The sequence below is a fragment of the Poecilia reticulata genome, linkage group LG2 (genome assembly GCF_000633615.1).
Source record: "Poecilia reticulata strain Guanapo linkage group LG2, Guppy_female_1.0+MT, whole genome shotgun sequence".
In the NCBI taxonomy this organism is placed as follows: domain Eukaryota; kingdom Metazoa; phylum Chordata; class Actinopteri; order Cyprinodontiformes; family Poeciliidae; genus Poecilia; species Poecilia reticulata.
In genome coordinates, this window is record NC_024332.1 from 32,797,056 (window position 1) to 32,811,576 (window position 14,521).

Consider the following 14,521-nt stretch of genomic DNA (forward strand, 5'->3'; position numbering starts at 1 on the left):
GCTGAAAATATCCAAACAAAAGCACAACACTCATTTATTTACTCACTGTGCCTTGTTCATTAAGTTGTAATTTATACCTTAAAATAATTTTTATCATTTAGAATTAAGGAAAAAAAAAAGTTTTAAATCTGGACTAAAAATTAATCAAGAGTAGCTTTAACTCCTCCAAGTGTCATAACTACTCAATCGGTTGTTGAAATAATTCTGAAAGAGGCTAATTAAGACCAATTCTGATGTGGATCAGATAGACTCAATGTTGATTTAACACACTGCCAGTTTTACTGTGCAAAAAGTTCAGTTTTACTACATGACAGGAACAGATTCTGCTACATGTTTGTGGTATTGTGAGCTACAATTAAATAMATTTTTCGTTTCTGTCAGCAAATGAACAATCTTTCTACATTTCCGTGTGCCATACTCATTTCATTTTTGGTTGATGAACAGAAAAGTGCTGTGTGAGATATTCACATCTTGGAACGTTGTTTCAAAACCAAACTGCTTTAAATTTTTCTACAACTTTATCCCTGGTCTGTCTGGTGTGTTTCTTGGTACTTGTGATGTGATTTGTCCTAAACCGAWCATCCAATGCTAATTTATATCTGTGTGTCTTTGTCACAGATTAACTCTGCTTACTAATTAGGTGACTTCTGAGGTCAGCGATATCTGACATCAGATTTATCGGAGTAGAAATGGTTCAACAAACATGCGCAAGACTCTTCACGGAAGCCTATTTGTAAGGAAAAATTTAATAACCACGTATTATTTTCCTTCAACTCCAATCTCATGCGCATTGTGAGACTGGAGTTGGACCATCACACCGTAAGGCCAGAATGCTTAAAAGTTCCAAGGGTTTCATATAATGCACTGCATGCCGCATATGACATTCACAACAAGATCATGTCATTTTCCAACTCCTGCCTCTCGCCTTTTCTGTGTAAAAATGGTTAAATGACCTGAGCTCAAATGACATTATTCTTAAATGTGTTCTTAATGAGTCGTCCACTGTACAGTATAAATTCCAATTACATCCAATTAACCCCAATCAGAAGTACCTCATCTTTAGCCTCTTTTTTTATTTAATGGTTCGCTGCGACTTCAACCATTGATTAGGCTGAGTGAGCAGCACTACTAAATGACCACCTTGAAGGAGATGGGAGCTGTTAGCCTTAATAGAGACCACATGCCCATTACACCTCTGCATGCACAGTTCCGTCCTTTTAACAGCCAAGATCAACTTTTATATTGGGGTCTGACGAGCCTCTATCCTGGCTTGATTTCGACTTTAGCCAATTTGCTTCTAGTGAAAATGTTAAGTAGAAACCTTCCATCCATGAAAACCGGCCTATTATTTTCTAATTACAGTGCATTTAGGTCCTTCAGTAGGCATTTGTGATGATTATCCTTGGAGTCATCTCAATGTATGCACAGTGGAGTTTTTCTCAGCTAAACCTAAGTGGCATTGTGTCCTTCCATGTTGTCCTTAAGTATTTATCCACCAAAGACGAAGTGCGACTAAGACTGGATATGCAAACCTTGAGCCTGTGCTTGTTAGTCTATTATTCAAGAGATTATTTGGGGCAGAAACTAATCAAAGCCGCTTCACTTTATATTTTTTTTATGCTTTAATCAGGAGCAGCACAAAACCTCATTTTTACTACATCAGAGAAACAATGAAGGCAAGATATAAAAGCAAGAATCCATTCAACGTACAATCCTCCAGTGCTAAAATTGGCAGCGGAAGCTGGAATAAGCCCTCCCACATATTCAGTCTTGAGAATTTCTCTATTTGTCCTCTTTTGAGGAGTTTGCATTGCATAATTCCCACATGGCTTTAGACATAACAATCTGTAGATTAAACCAAACAAAAATGTTTGCAAGAACTCCCTGGATTTCAAGTGCATTTAAATTACAATTCCCTCACAGTTTTGAGCTTTGTTAAAACAAAGACAACAGCATCGGTTTCTAAATGAAAGCAAGCAGAGTCAACATTAGAAGTGGATTAACTGGACAAGAACCAGAGAGCTGTAAGTCTTTGAAACAGCCTTCGAGTACAATTGTTAGAGACTAACATATGAGGCCTCCACAGTGGGCATAAGTGAATAATATGTTTATTTATAGATGGTATGAAATTAAACACACTTAAAACCAGGGGACAGTGTGGCTTAATCAAGCCCCTTTAAATCCAATTCATGCTCACAATTTACAAAGCAGCTGTAAGCGGGGAGCGTTAAGTGCATTCCCTCATCACTCTATGAACGGGAGTGGCCAAGCACACAAAACCCAAGTAGTAAATTAATAGTAATAAAAACTCCAACTGCAGGGACAGATGCAGAAATTAAAAGCCACAAATGAAAACAACAAGCCGCTCGGCTTAATAAAATGCAGGACAATGACATTCCTCAACCAATCAGATTCACCTACTGTGGGATATTTAGACATATTTAATATTGATTTGCATCACACTTAGCGCAAAGTGAATGAATGCAGTGAAGGATGCTTGGTTCTTTACRGCGGTGTTGTTTAGAATAGTAGTGTCTCTGTTATTACCACATGTTAGCTTATACTAAAAAAATATGCAATCTGTACTGTTTAACCTATCTAGTGCATATAAATACAAACGTTTACCTGCTTGAACTGCTTTTCTACACTGAAAAATGTTTTATTAGTTTCCCAAAACTATAATTCAGATTCGAMCATTACCAAATCAGAATTCAGTCTCACTCAATCAAAATTCAATCAATTAAATTTGACTGATTTGTTTAAAATTARTTCAGAATTATAGGTTAAGCAAAACTAAGCTAACATATTAGGGTCATTTTATATTTGTTTCAAATGTAATATGTACATTGCTATGAAATGTACTTGTMAGCTAAGAGGATTAGTCAAAATGCCTTGAGTTTCCTAGARGCTTTAAAAATATCAGGAGTATTTAACCTCGTCAGTTGTYTGTCGATACATGTGCAAGCCCTTAAACAACAAATCTTATTTTACAAATTTAGAAATTGAGGAAGTTTTTAAATAATTCTATGATTATTAGTAACTTTGAAAAGCAATTATGGGTTGTGCTTAACCTTTTATGTGAACCAGCGTCTTTTTTTACGAGCAATGGTTACAAGTTGGGCAGTTTGAATCCAAAGCAGCCTCGGTCATAAGGTATCATGTCCGAAGCAACAGCTTGTTGGTGTTTGTGGCTAACAGTCATCTTGCTGAAAAAAAAAAATCTATCTTTACCTGCCTTTCTAATGTAAAAAAATAAATAAATAAATAAATAAAACATAATAAACAAAACAAAAAGAAAAACCTCAAGTTCATCTTTGAGTGGCTGGTCAGTCCTCCTTGACGTCTGTTACTGGAAGTCCAAACTGYACAAAGGTTTTACTGAATTAGAGAGAGGACTCATTGCCCCTTTGAAGTTCAGTTCCAGTAAATGTTCTTTGTTTGGACTGCATGCTGTCTTCTGTTTGTTCATTTTTGTGTKGTTAAACAGTTTCCTACACATAGTTTGGTCRGCTTTATGAATGTAAGATATTCCACRAGTTTTACTCGTAACATTTTTAACAGTCGTTCCTTTCTTGTTTCCTTATTTTTTTAAATTTTGGTTTCGTGCTTATTTTGCTAAATTAAAACAGTGGAGAACAGATAATAAAGAGTCTTAGACTGGTTAAAAATKAGTCAAATTGTTGATAATATTAATTACTTGTTCTTKTTGACTTGTTTAATAATCTTTAACTGAATTGATGATTAATCTTTATGTTGATTCTTAAAAATGATGATGAGRATGTTTAAGTTTAAAATGTTGGAAGTTTATTAAGCAAAATCTTTTAATTTCTAATGAAARGTTTTGATAGGTAAAAGTCATTTAAAGTAGATTTTACAGCCACATAAAGCTCCTTTTTGCTTAAGAGGTCTTTGGAAATAGTTKAATGCAAGATGGAGTAAGAATAAACCAGATAGGTAAGATGCAACTTTCTGAACTCCACRGATGTAGAAACTACCTGTCCAGTTCACCATCCGCCCCCTCAATTTTTCATTCTGAGGGACCCACTTCTACAACTAAGTGCACTTGAGCAACACTTTCCTACTCCTCAGCTGGATGTACTACTGGGTAGCTGTTCTCCTGCTGAGAGCTCATCTTTCTAACAATTTACTGCGTAAAGTGAACAGAAAAGGAAAAGTTGGGCTTGTCAGAAAATAAATCTTTATTGGAAAACTGAATGTTTATTGAAAAATGTAAAATGTGATTTCAAGATTGTATGTCTAATATGTACAGACTAATTTCAAGATTACACTTACTTTAATGTTTTAATGCATTTGTAAAATAAAACATGCTCCTAATCAATTCTCAAATTAAAATGTCAGAAWTAACGAGACAAAAATATGAATCAAGGTMATTTTTAATCCCCTGAACGTAGACAGAAGAAAACCCATGAAAGAATTTTCTTATTCACAGAACCGATATTAAGGAAAAGGACTTAGGAAATGTTTACCATGACATGAGTGAGTATGTATGGACATGGATAGATGGAATATTTAAGAGACAGATGCTGTTATCAAGCTGCCGTCTTTCCCCAGAAGGTTTAAGGTTGTTTAACCAGGACACATGTCAAGAAAGATTTTAACCAGTTGTCGTAATTTAATATTTTAGACTAATTGTCCTTTAACAAATTTAATCTAAAAGGTAACTTACCACTTAAGACGTCCATGATGACTCTGGAGGAGCTGCAGAGATCCATAKCTCAGGTGCTGCGCATCACAAAACTAACAGAAAATTACTCTGAACTTGTGTCCATTGTTAATCATGGTGGTGGCCACGGGATGCTTTTCTTCAGAAGCAAAATGAGCAACACCATGATGGGTCTTACTTAATGTCGCAGTTTTGAATTTGATCAGTAATCAGCATTTTTATTCTGATTTCTTAAAAAGATGTGTCCTACTAAAAGGAAATTTGAGAAAAGCACACTAACTATTCACAAGAAATTGCCTCAGAAAAACATGTTTTTATTAACATGATATCAATCAGAATCTTTACTAAAATAATGATATGAACTCTTATCAGAACAAAGCAAAAATGAGACAAATAAACCATTAYCTCAAGATGGAAAACCTTTGGTTTCACTGTCACAAATTATCTTACGTATGCTCATAAAAAAAACATCAAATCTGCCACCGGGCGGTTTTTTTAGTATGAACTCAAAATCACTGCATAAAAGAAAGAGAAAATGAAATTCTTTCATGTGTTGGCCTTAAAATTCATCACTTTAACACCCTGGTAAGTGTCCTCCACTCCTTTCACACTTTCCCAATTACACAGCATCACCGTGATACTTGCAAACCCTGAAGGATGTACAGTAAGTATACAAGGTTCATCATTTTAAAACCAGAAGTTTCAAATCAAAAACTCCCCTAATTAGTTAGGTTTCACCAGGATGTGTCATCACAGTGTCAGAATCCTCCACACCTTAAACACGTCCCACTAAGATTTCAGACATCTCCTACAAGTAAAATCCACTTATTACATGACAGTCTGTTTCAGATGAAGCATTGTGCAGGGAAAGTATATAACGCAAGGATTCTTCTCATAATAACTCACCTGTAAGAACCCTACAGCAATGTATAAAAGTGTGAACATCTGGTCAATGAGTGGAGGATATATATATATATATATATATTTTTTTTTTTTTTCTGAGAGGCCACACAGGTTTGATGATGGCTTGAGATTCCGGTGACCTCTTGCCTCAGTAGCAACGGCCTTATCTCTGGAGGGTCAATTACCATTCGCTTTGGCTTGATCTTGTTTGTTTAACTTGACACAGTGAAGAAAGGCCTGACATTGACCAGGATCTGCTGCATTAATGTGTTCCATGTTTTGCATTCATCACTGTCACTGAGCTGGAGAAGACCACGGGCATCAGGGAAGAGCAGGAGAGGGATTYTGTGTGTGTATGGCAAAAAGGACAGCATAGAAAGGAGACAGGAAATTGTATTTAGGAAAAAAAAAGCAAGTTTAAATGAATTTCATCACCTCATAATAATAAGTTAGCAAAACACAGTTGAAACAAGAGACGTATAAATGTTATATYAAAATATTTTTTCTCAGGCATTTTAGGTCACTAAACAATCCCTTTTCGCCACTCCAAAATGCCAGAATCATGAGAAGAAAAATCATTTTAAAAGTGCTTTGAGAATTAAGACGCTTACATGGACTCAAATTATTATGCCTTTAAAGAAATTAGTGAAAGCCCAGATGATGATGAAATTTTTCAGATTATGTAAAACGGAGAAAATGTCCAATAAATTTTAACTTGTAGAGACATTTCATACTCTTAAATGTTAAAGGAAGTGAAATATTTAATCATTACACCTTGGAAAAGCAAAATTCAAAAAGAATAATGTCTTTCGTGAATATGTGAATTTTTTTTTTGCAACTTTGATGTAAAGCAAGGAAAATTAAAAGTAAAATAATTAGATAAATAAATACATCATTGATTCATTAATGAAATAAACCAATGTTTAAATAATTTATTCAATAGATAATTAAGAATTAATTATCTGTCAAACTCTCCCACCAAAGCCAAGGGATGGGCGTGCAGTTTTTCATATATTTCTCAATTTGTTCTGAATGCAACCTAAAAGGGAAATAMTATAGAATATTTGTAATTTGTATGGAGAGCCTGTTAAMAAAGGCCTGTTTTTAAAAGTTATTAGAACTGAAATTGTATGTAACCCTAAAATCTCCAACAACAAGAAAGTTAAAAGAAAAACTCAGAAATTACTCTGAACTAGATGAATGTAGAAAAATATTGACACTTGGTGTAATAAATGAAGATTTTTTTTCTTATGAGCACAGTTCTTATATTTGCTGATACTGAAATCTGTTTCATTTGGAAACTACTTTGATAAAGACTCCCACGCAGACTGTGACAGCGAACTCAGAGCTGGTTCCACGTAGGGAGAGCTGTCACTGGATGGATCTCAGTTTACATGTAATCCATATGTTTTTTGGTCTCAGTTGTGTTGGCAAAGGGCTTYGAATCACCATTAATCTAAGGTTTCCATACAAAACAATATTCTTAGATTTTCTAGTTTAGTTAAGAGCTTGTGATAAATTTGATTACTTTTCCTTTTAGTGTTGTTARCAGGGCTTTTAAATCTATTGTCACAATCCAAAGCCATGTTTATCTTCGATTGACTTCGGAACTAAAACCATGAGARGCAGCAGACTGTATAGTGTTTAAAATATCTGCTTAGAAGTTGAATGAAAACTATTTAATTTCAAATCTTTTTTTAAGGGTTTTYATGATCAAATAATTCAGTGGAGAAAAAAAAGTAAACTCTAAGAGTACAATCTTTGGAAAAAAAACAAACAAGATGGATGTACTGTTCCAGTCAACATCGGGCGCATTGTATTTGATCTTCCATATCACACCGAGAGGCAGAGTGTCATGGTTACCAAGCTAAAAGAGGATCATCACCATTGAGTGCCTATTAAAGCAGGGAAATCTAAAACCTCTTCTCATAAAGGAACACGGGAGAAACGCCCACTGGTAATAATCATGTACGAACCTGTTCACACACACATGCACATTAACTCACCCTTGTCTTAATATCTTTTTTGGGAGTCTCTATTACAGTCCGTTGACATAATAAAGCGCTATCAGAATGTGTGTCAGTGTGACTGCTTGTGTTGTTGAGGTTATAGTGAACCCATCATGCAGCTAAGTTGAGTTTGACTTAGCAGAAATTTTATTTCACTATTTAATATTCATTTAGATCCAAATTACAAATCGTCATATTAGTTGACTCAAACATGGCTGCTAAGAATTACTGACTTATTGCTGCTCTGATTAGAATTCCAGCAAAAATRCTGGTAAAGTAAAAATATTTGAAAGGTGTAAGTAGAAGACGCAATGATGTTATTTTCCTTACTTCTATTAGTTAATTTACTTTACATTTACAAAAAGAAATAAACACACATTTCAAATCCACTTGATGTACACAAACACATTTTTTTTAACATTAACTATATTTACTTTCATAACTAAATTTAAGAAATACACTAAAAAAGTGTAAAATAAGGTAGACAATTCAATGCAGTCGAAGAATGATGATGTAATGCTTGAATGGAGGTGTAAGTTAGCAGAAATGAGTCTGAGCGAAACRGGGTGGAACCTGCCAGCAGCATATGGTGAGTCTTTTCTGTGTGAACCCAGTCTGCCTATCTCATCAGAATCACATTACTGAGAAGTGTTTGGTAGAAGTGTATTTTTTATTTTATTTTTTAGATAACCAGGCTGTTTTACTCATGAGGGTTTACACCACAGCTTTTTTCTGAGGACATTGCTTGTCATCATATTTAAACTCAATCTGTCAGTGGTTAGTTTTCTCACAACATTCTCTTTACCCCCAAAAAGGCACTTCACATCACAAATGCCAATGATAAAAGAAAAGCTAACATACTTATGTAAAACTAGAATCTTCATTTACATCAGGTAAATGATGTAAACTATCCTAAGTCTTCATTTACATCAGCCAATTTCCTGATAAACATTATGCTCACAAACAACATCTGTACTTACCTTGRAATTCTGAGTGTTTGGTCCCAGTAAAAGCCATTTGTCATAACTATAGCATGAACTGTGTTCATTCTCTTAAAACCAAGTTTCCAATAATTTCTTTATCCTGTAGCAAAAACAATGTTTCCAACCAAGAGATGGTGTCATTTGCATGAGGATAAATTTGTTTTCTTCAGCTGTTTCCTCTACAGAGCTTATTAATGTTTCTGGCATATATGATCTTTGTAGCAAAACTGCTTCACTCCATCCTTTTCCTGTGGACCAACAAATTCTTGTAATATTTTTTAGCAAGTAAACAGTCCATTCCCTATCTACAACAATAGTCCTTAAGATCCAGATGACATGCTGGAACTAATTTATTTYATCCACTTCCTGTCTTTAACAGAGGCAGGTCTTTAAATGCATTTTGCTGTGAAAACAAAAGCCATAAATYTACTGTGCCATAAAAATACAGACTGTTTATGGTTTAAGTTTTAAATATTTATGTTATATGTCTCCAATATGTGTTATTTCAGTAGTAATTAATATATAAAGAAGCAAAAAAGCTTAAATCAATTTGTATCTATTCATAGCTTTGCATGTTTTCATATATTATGCTGTTGAAATGCTAAATATTRTAGCAATTTAGACACTTTTAAACAATCAGCAATTAAGAAGGTTTTGTGACAAAATATTACAAGCTGAGGGTGACAGACTTAAGAGGTGTCAGACATAAAACTGAGTCCCTAYTTCTTATTTCTTTTTACTTGTAACAGTGTTAGTATCGCTAGTGACCACAGAAAATCAGCATAGTTGCAGAATAAAGCCAAAAGCAGAAATTAACTAAAAGTTATACAACATTTTTTGACCTGTTTGTTAATTATTGCTTCATTCAAAACATGTAATCAGGCAGCTATTGTGTTTTTTTCCAGTCGTGGTGTTGCTGAGGAAGTGGCTTTATTATTCAGCAATGAATCGTATCCTGATACTATTCTGTGCATGGCAAGAGCTAAAGCAAAATCATAAACTACAATAATAAATTGGATGTTTTTGCTGCTGTGAAAAGCATTGCTTCAAAATGTGTCATCACATAAGAAATAACAGAAGATAATGGTAACAAACTGGCTCAGTGGTAATGCAGTGTAGATATGTTGTTTATTGTGATATGTTTAGAAGTGATTCCAAAAATTTACAAGGCCAATCACAAGAGAAAAAAAAATCCTTAATGAYGTTGCAGGCCATTTACGCTGTGAATTGTCAGAGCTTCGCTTACAATAGAAAATTGAGGATCTATGCTTCTACTCGTCAAATACAATATATGTGATAATATTGAAAATAAAGCTGGATGATCTTTAAAATGCATTCTGCAGTATATTCTTAAAGCCCAATCTGTTTTGCTCTCAAACAGGTGCTGTGGGGAGTGCAAGGCCAGCAATCAGACTAAGATTTGGGCTTCAGGTCAGATGACGGATTCAGGGGGAGAATGACAGGAAGGGTGAGGTTTCTTACTCAGCTCTGCAGAATTAAATAAAAGTCCTGCTACGTAGAGTGCCAATTATAGAATAATGCAAACAAAACTCCCGACAGGAATAGAAAGATCAAAACAATGCCTATTTAGTGCTCACGCAGGCAGTGTGAATGGCTTTTGTGCAGTGCATATTATTGCAGTCTCGGTGTAGCCACGGTGCTGAGCAGATCTCAGTAATTAACCTATGGTAATGACAAAAGCCAATTTATGGCTCTTAAAGATCAAATGTATCTGGGTTAATGTGAGGTCAGTCTAATGCATGCGCGGGAATACCAGTGCTGRAATTGAAGAACCCGATTGGGGAGACATGCACCACCAGAACAGACACAATAAATGGTACAGTCAAAAACACACATTCTGAATAGGCAAACATCCACAATGCGTCAGGCTTACTTTCAAACACAAGCTGTATTTTTTTTTTGTTTATCATATTGTGAATTCAGTAACAAGAATCTTATTTTATTAGTTGCTCTTCAAGGTTGTAATGATATTTTTTAATCATACAATTGATCATACTATCTTGTAATGATCCAAAAACACAGATACATAGATAAATGAAGAGACTTTAATTTAAAGATGAACATACTGTATTATTCTGTAATACAGTTTTTGTTATGACATTGGTTTGAGCTGTGGGCTTTAGTTAGATGATCCACAAGTTGCCAGGCTCCAATATGGAAAGGACATTAGCATTTGCAACAAAGAAAGTTCCAGTCTGATTAAAGATTTTAGATACATCAGCATTTAGCAACTGTAGTTTGAGTTCAAATGTATTACTGTAAGTGTTAGTTTGATCAGTATTTGTTTAGTTTAGAGCAAAGAACTAAAAAAAAAAAAGATAATGATAAAGACTGTTTTTCTCATTGTCGAGGTCACGCATTGTTGGAACTTCATAACCGGTCTTAACTTTTTGCAAGATGAGACAATTTGTATTTTAGGAGCTCATTATCTTTTCAGATGTCCAGCTACACAAAACTTAATATAGTGTCTTCCAAAAGTACTGACGTCTTGAACTGTTTCAAATTTTGTCATATTGCAATCACAAATTTTACTTTATTTTCATCTATTTGCAATATATGTGATAAAGCAACAAAGAGCAGAGCAAGCAGTTTAAATACAAGAGAAAAGAGAAAACATTTTTAATAGATAAAAACCTGGAAAGGTTCCATACATTTGTTTTCAGCCTCCTTTAGCCTGATACCAGTAAGATCCAGGGCAGCCGCTTGCCATCTAATAAGTAAACAGAGTCTTCCTGTCTGTACTTTAATTACAATACAGATAAAGCTGGTCTGTGAGACACTCAGTGTACTCTCAGAGAACATAAACAAAGCATTAAAAGGCAAACAGCCCTGCACACTCCTAAGGCCAATTTGGAGTGGCCAACTGATCTACGGTGCATATTTGTGACAAAGTACCGAAGGAAAGTAAAGGATTCACAACAAAACTCCACACACAAAAAAACCTGCTGTCGAGATTTAAACGACAGGACTGTGAGGACAGCATGAACTGTTCACCTTTTCATACCCATGAGAAGAAAATAATCGATTTCTGTTACATTACTGCATAATTATGTATTTGTTACGTTGTATATTTTTGACCATGTTACAGAAAGCCAGATGTTGGGCCACCTGGACTCACTGATACACAGTTGCAGGCATTAGTTATTCAACCGAACTCCAAACAGAGCCCACTGACAGATCAGGGCTCCGGGGGAGTTATGCTGCATTTAAATAGCACCTTTTGATATTAGATCAATACACCGGATTAACAGTCAAGTCACTCATGGGCAGATGCTGCAGGGAGACAGCATGCTTTGACTGTGATACATTATGTGCCAGAACTAAACAAAGAAGTTATTTCAATTCCAATGGTTTTGTTACTTTTTTCACAAAAGGTCAAGCGCTGTCAAAAATATCAGCATATTGACCTTTTTAAACATTCCAGAAACATTGGGATCATAGATTAAGCTTTCTTCCCCTTTTTCTCCCTAACAAAGGGTTAAAACTCATTCACACTGAAGTCGCAGGGGGCTGCAACTCTCTGTGCTTGTCATTTGCAGGTCATTGTACAGTTCATTTGAAGTCTAACATGGTATGGACGGTCCTGGCGATGCCATGTGTGTATTGTCAAGGGGGCACAGTCACTGTGCAGGATGACTTCTTGAGCAGATCTGCTCAAATACATGAGTCTAACAGTAGGTGTTAACATAAATAGAAACTTTTTTTTCCCCCCCTGTTTTGCACTAATTTCATTTAACTTTTTGTCAGAACAGAAATCAGCCTGATTCTATTCCTTTCTAAAATAATTTAAAAAGTTCAGTGGTTTCAAAACTCATCCTSCTGTTTTCTTTTTAAACTTTGGGGGACCAACTTTGCTGGACAGATGGGATTATTCATAATTCTAGGAAGACATTAGTTATGAGATTACTTCTCACATATTGTGCAAATTAACATCTGGAGATATACAAGATTTTAAAAGGAGCTTCACCACGATACTGGCATAATGTATGTCTGTAGTAAAGCTCAGAGAGACTTTGTGTTGCTGAAACTTTTTTAATTTTATTTTATCCCAAGCGACTGATTGCACCAGTGTGTGAAGCAYACTCTTGATTCTAGGAAACATCCATGCTTGGTCAAGYTCCGTAAAGTATTTTCTTCACAGAACCTTTTTCTATAAAGACCYCAGATCTGTTATTTTCTTTGTTACTTTTTCTGGTAACACTTTATTTGAAGGGGTGTGCATAAGACTGACAGATGTTATGTCATAAGCATGACATAACATCTGTCATGAACATGAAGGAGTCTATGAATGTCTTCATGACAACATGACTGTTGTGATGAAGTGTCATTCGGTAAATAATGACACTTTTAATGCAAAGTTGCTTTAAAAGTTGCATTTAAAGTCCATTAAAAGTGCCAACTTTGCATGATTTTGTAAATAATGACAATTCAATGTAACGTTGACACTTTTAWTGGACTTTCAATGCAACCTTTAGAGCAACTTTGCATTAAAAGTGTCATTATTTACTGAATGACACTTCATGACAACATTCATAGACATTCATAAAGACTCATTCATGTTCATGACAGGTGTTATGTCATGTTTATGACAGTGTCATTTCAGTCGTATTCACACCCTTTCAAATAAAGTGTTACCCTTTTTCTGTTACACTTTTTTATTCCACTAAGCCCTCTTTTAACATACATGGAGATAGCACTCTGTCACCAGTCCATTTGTTTAGCTATGACTGTTTTTGACWGACTTACTAGGAGTGTTTCTAATGAGTTTTTTAGACTATTAGTTAGAGTTCGTGTGTGTGCAGTGTTTGTAGTAGTTTTGTTAGCCATTGCTACATGGCTGCAGAGCGAGCTCTGACGCACTGAGAAGAGGAAGACTGTGCGCCGGTATGGCCATTTAGACACCAGACTAATGTTAATGCCATTGTGGATGTCAGGCATCAGGGTTCCTACGTCTAGTAAGAAAGAGCAAACATTCTGAACCTTCGGAAGCATTTACACGCCTGACTCAAAAACACTCATTAACAGGCCTCCTTTTTTGTCATCAGTCATCAAGTAAAACTTGCACTGCATGCAATGAATGTTTCAAATGTTTTCAATAATTTTCTAATATTATCAAGAAACATTTGTGAATAATTACAAAACAAGCATGTACAAGTCAATAATTTTACATATTTAGTGTCYTTTAATTTGTGTTCTGTAAGATGACAGTAAAAAGGACTCAATTATCTTGAGACCTCTCCTCTCTTATGTTTGATAAAAAAAAAATCTTTTTCAAAAACGGTTGTGTGGGCAAAAATGGACATGTAGACACCTGCGGTTTGAAAATACATATAACCTGCCAATATGTGCAGTGTAATCGTGGCTGTGTGCGGGCACACATGCCCCTAAAGAGAGTTGTCAAGTCTCTCTGTTTGACTGCTCCTGCAGGAAAATAAATGAGCTCCAGCTGGTGCCTCTCAACAATCCACTTTTTCTTATATTGTAGTGACATATAAAGAATTAAAAATTAATGCCCTATTGTGTATTGATTGAAAAAAAAAAATACCTGCCACTGTAATGGGCCGGTTGATATTTCTGAATAAAACAATGACAAACTCGTTATCAAAGGGCATTTTTTAAACATTTATGACGACTGAGTATAGCTGTGGAGCAGAAGGCCTCGTGTGGACAATAAAAGGCATGCAGATGAAGCCTGTGCTCATTTATGTAGTTCCTCTAAATGAGAGGTTCGCATGATAAACAATGCCTCTTAAGCTCTATTAACCTTAGAAAACCCAGCACTATTGATTTGAAGGTGTGAGGGGTTATTTTGCTGGATTTGCCAACACTTTTTCTTAATGCACTCAGCTGAAAGTAGATATTTACATATACTGTTTAAAAAGACACAAAACCTTTCTTTTCTTACCGCCAGACATTAAATC

General features: G+C 35.2%; 1 long non-coding RNA gene across 1 annotated transcript in view; it reads left to right on the forward strand.

Annotated features, from left to right (window-relative positions):
- Positions 1–10,041, forward strand: part of LOC103461681 (uncharacterized) — a 72,158-nt gene extending 62,117 nt beyond the window's left edge. The window contains exon 6 of the long non-coding RNA XR_533179.1: positions 9,961–10,041. This is a non-coding gene — a long non-coding RNA (uncharacterized LOC103461681). The remainder of the gene's footprint in view (positions 1–9,960) is intronic.
- Positions 10,042–14,521: the final 4,480 nt, after the last annotated feature.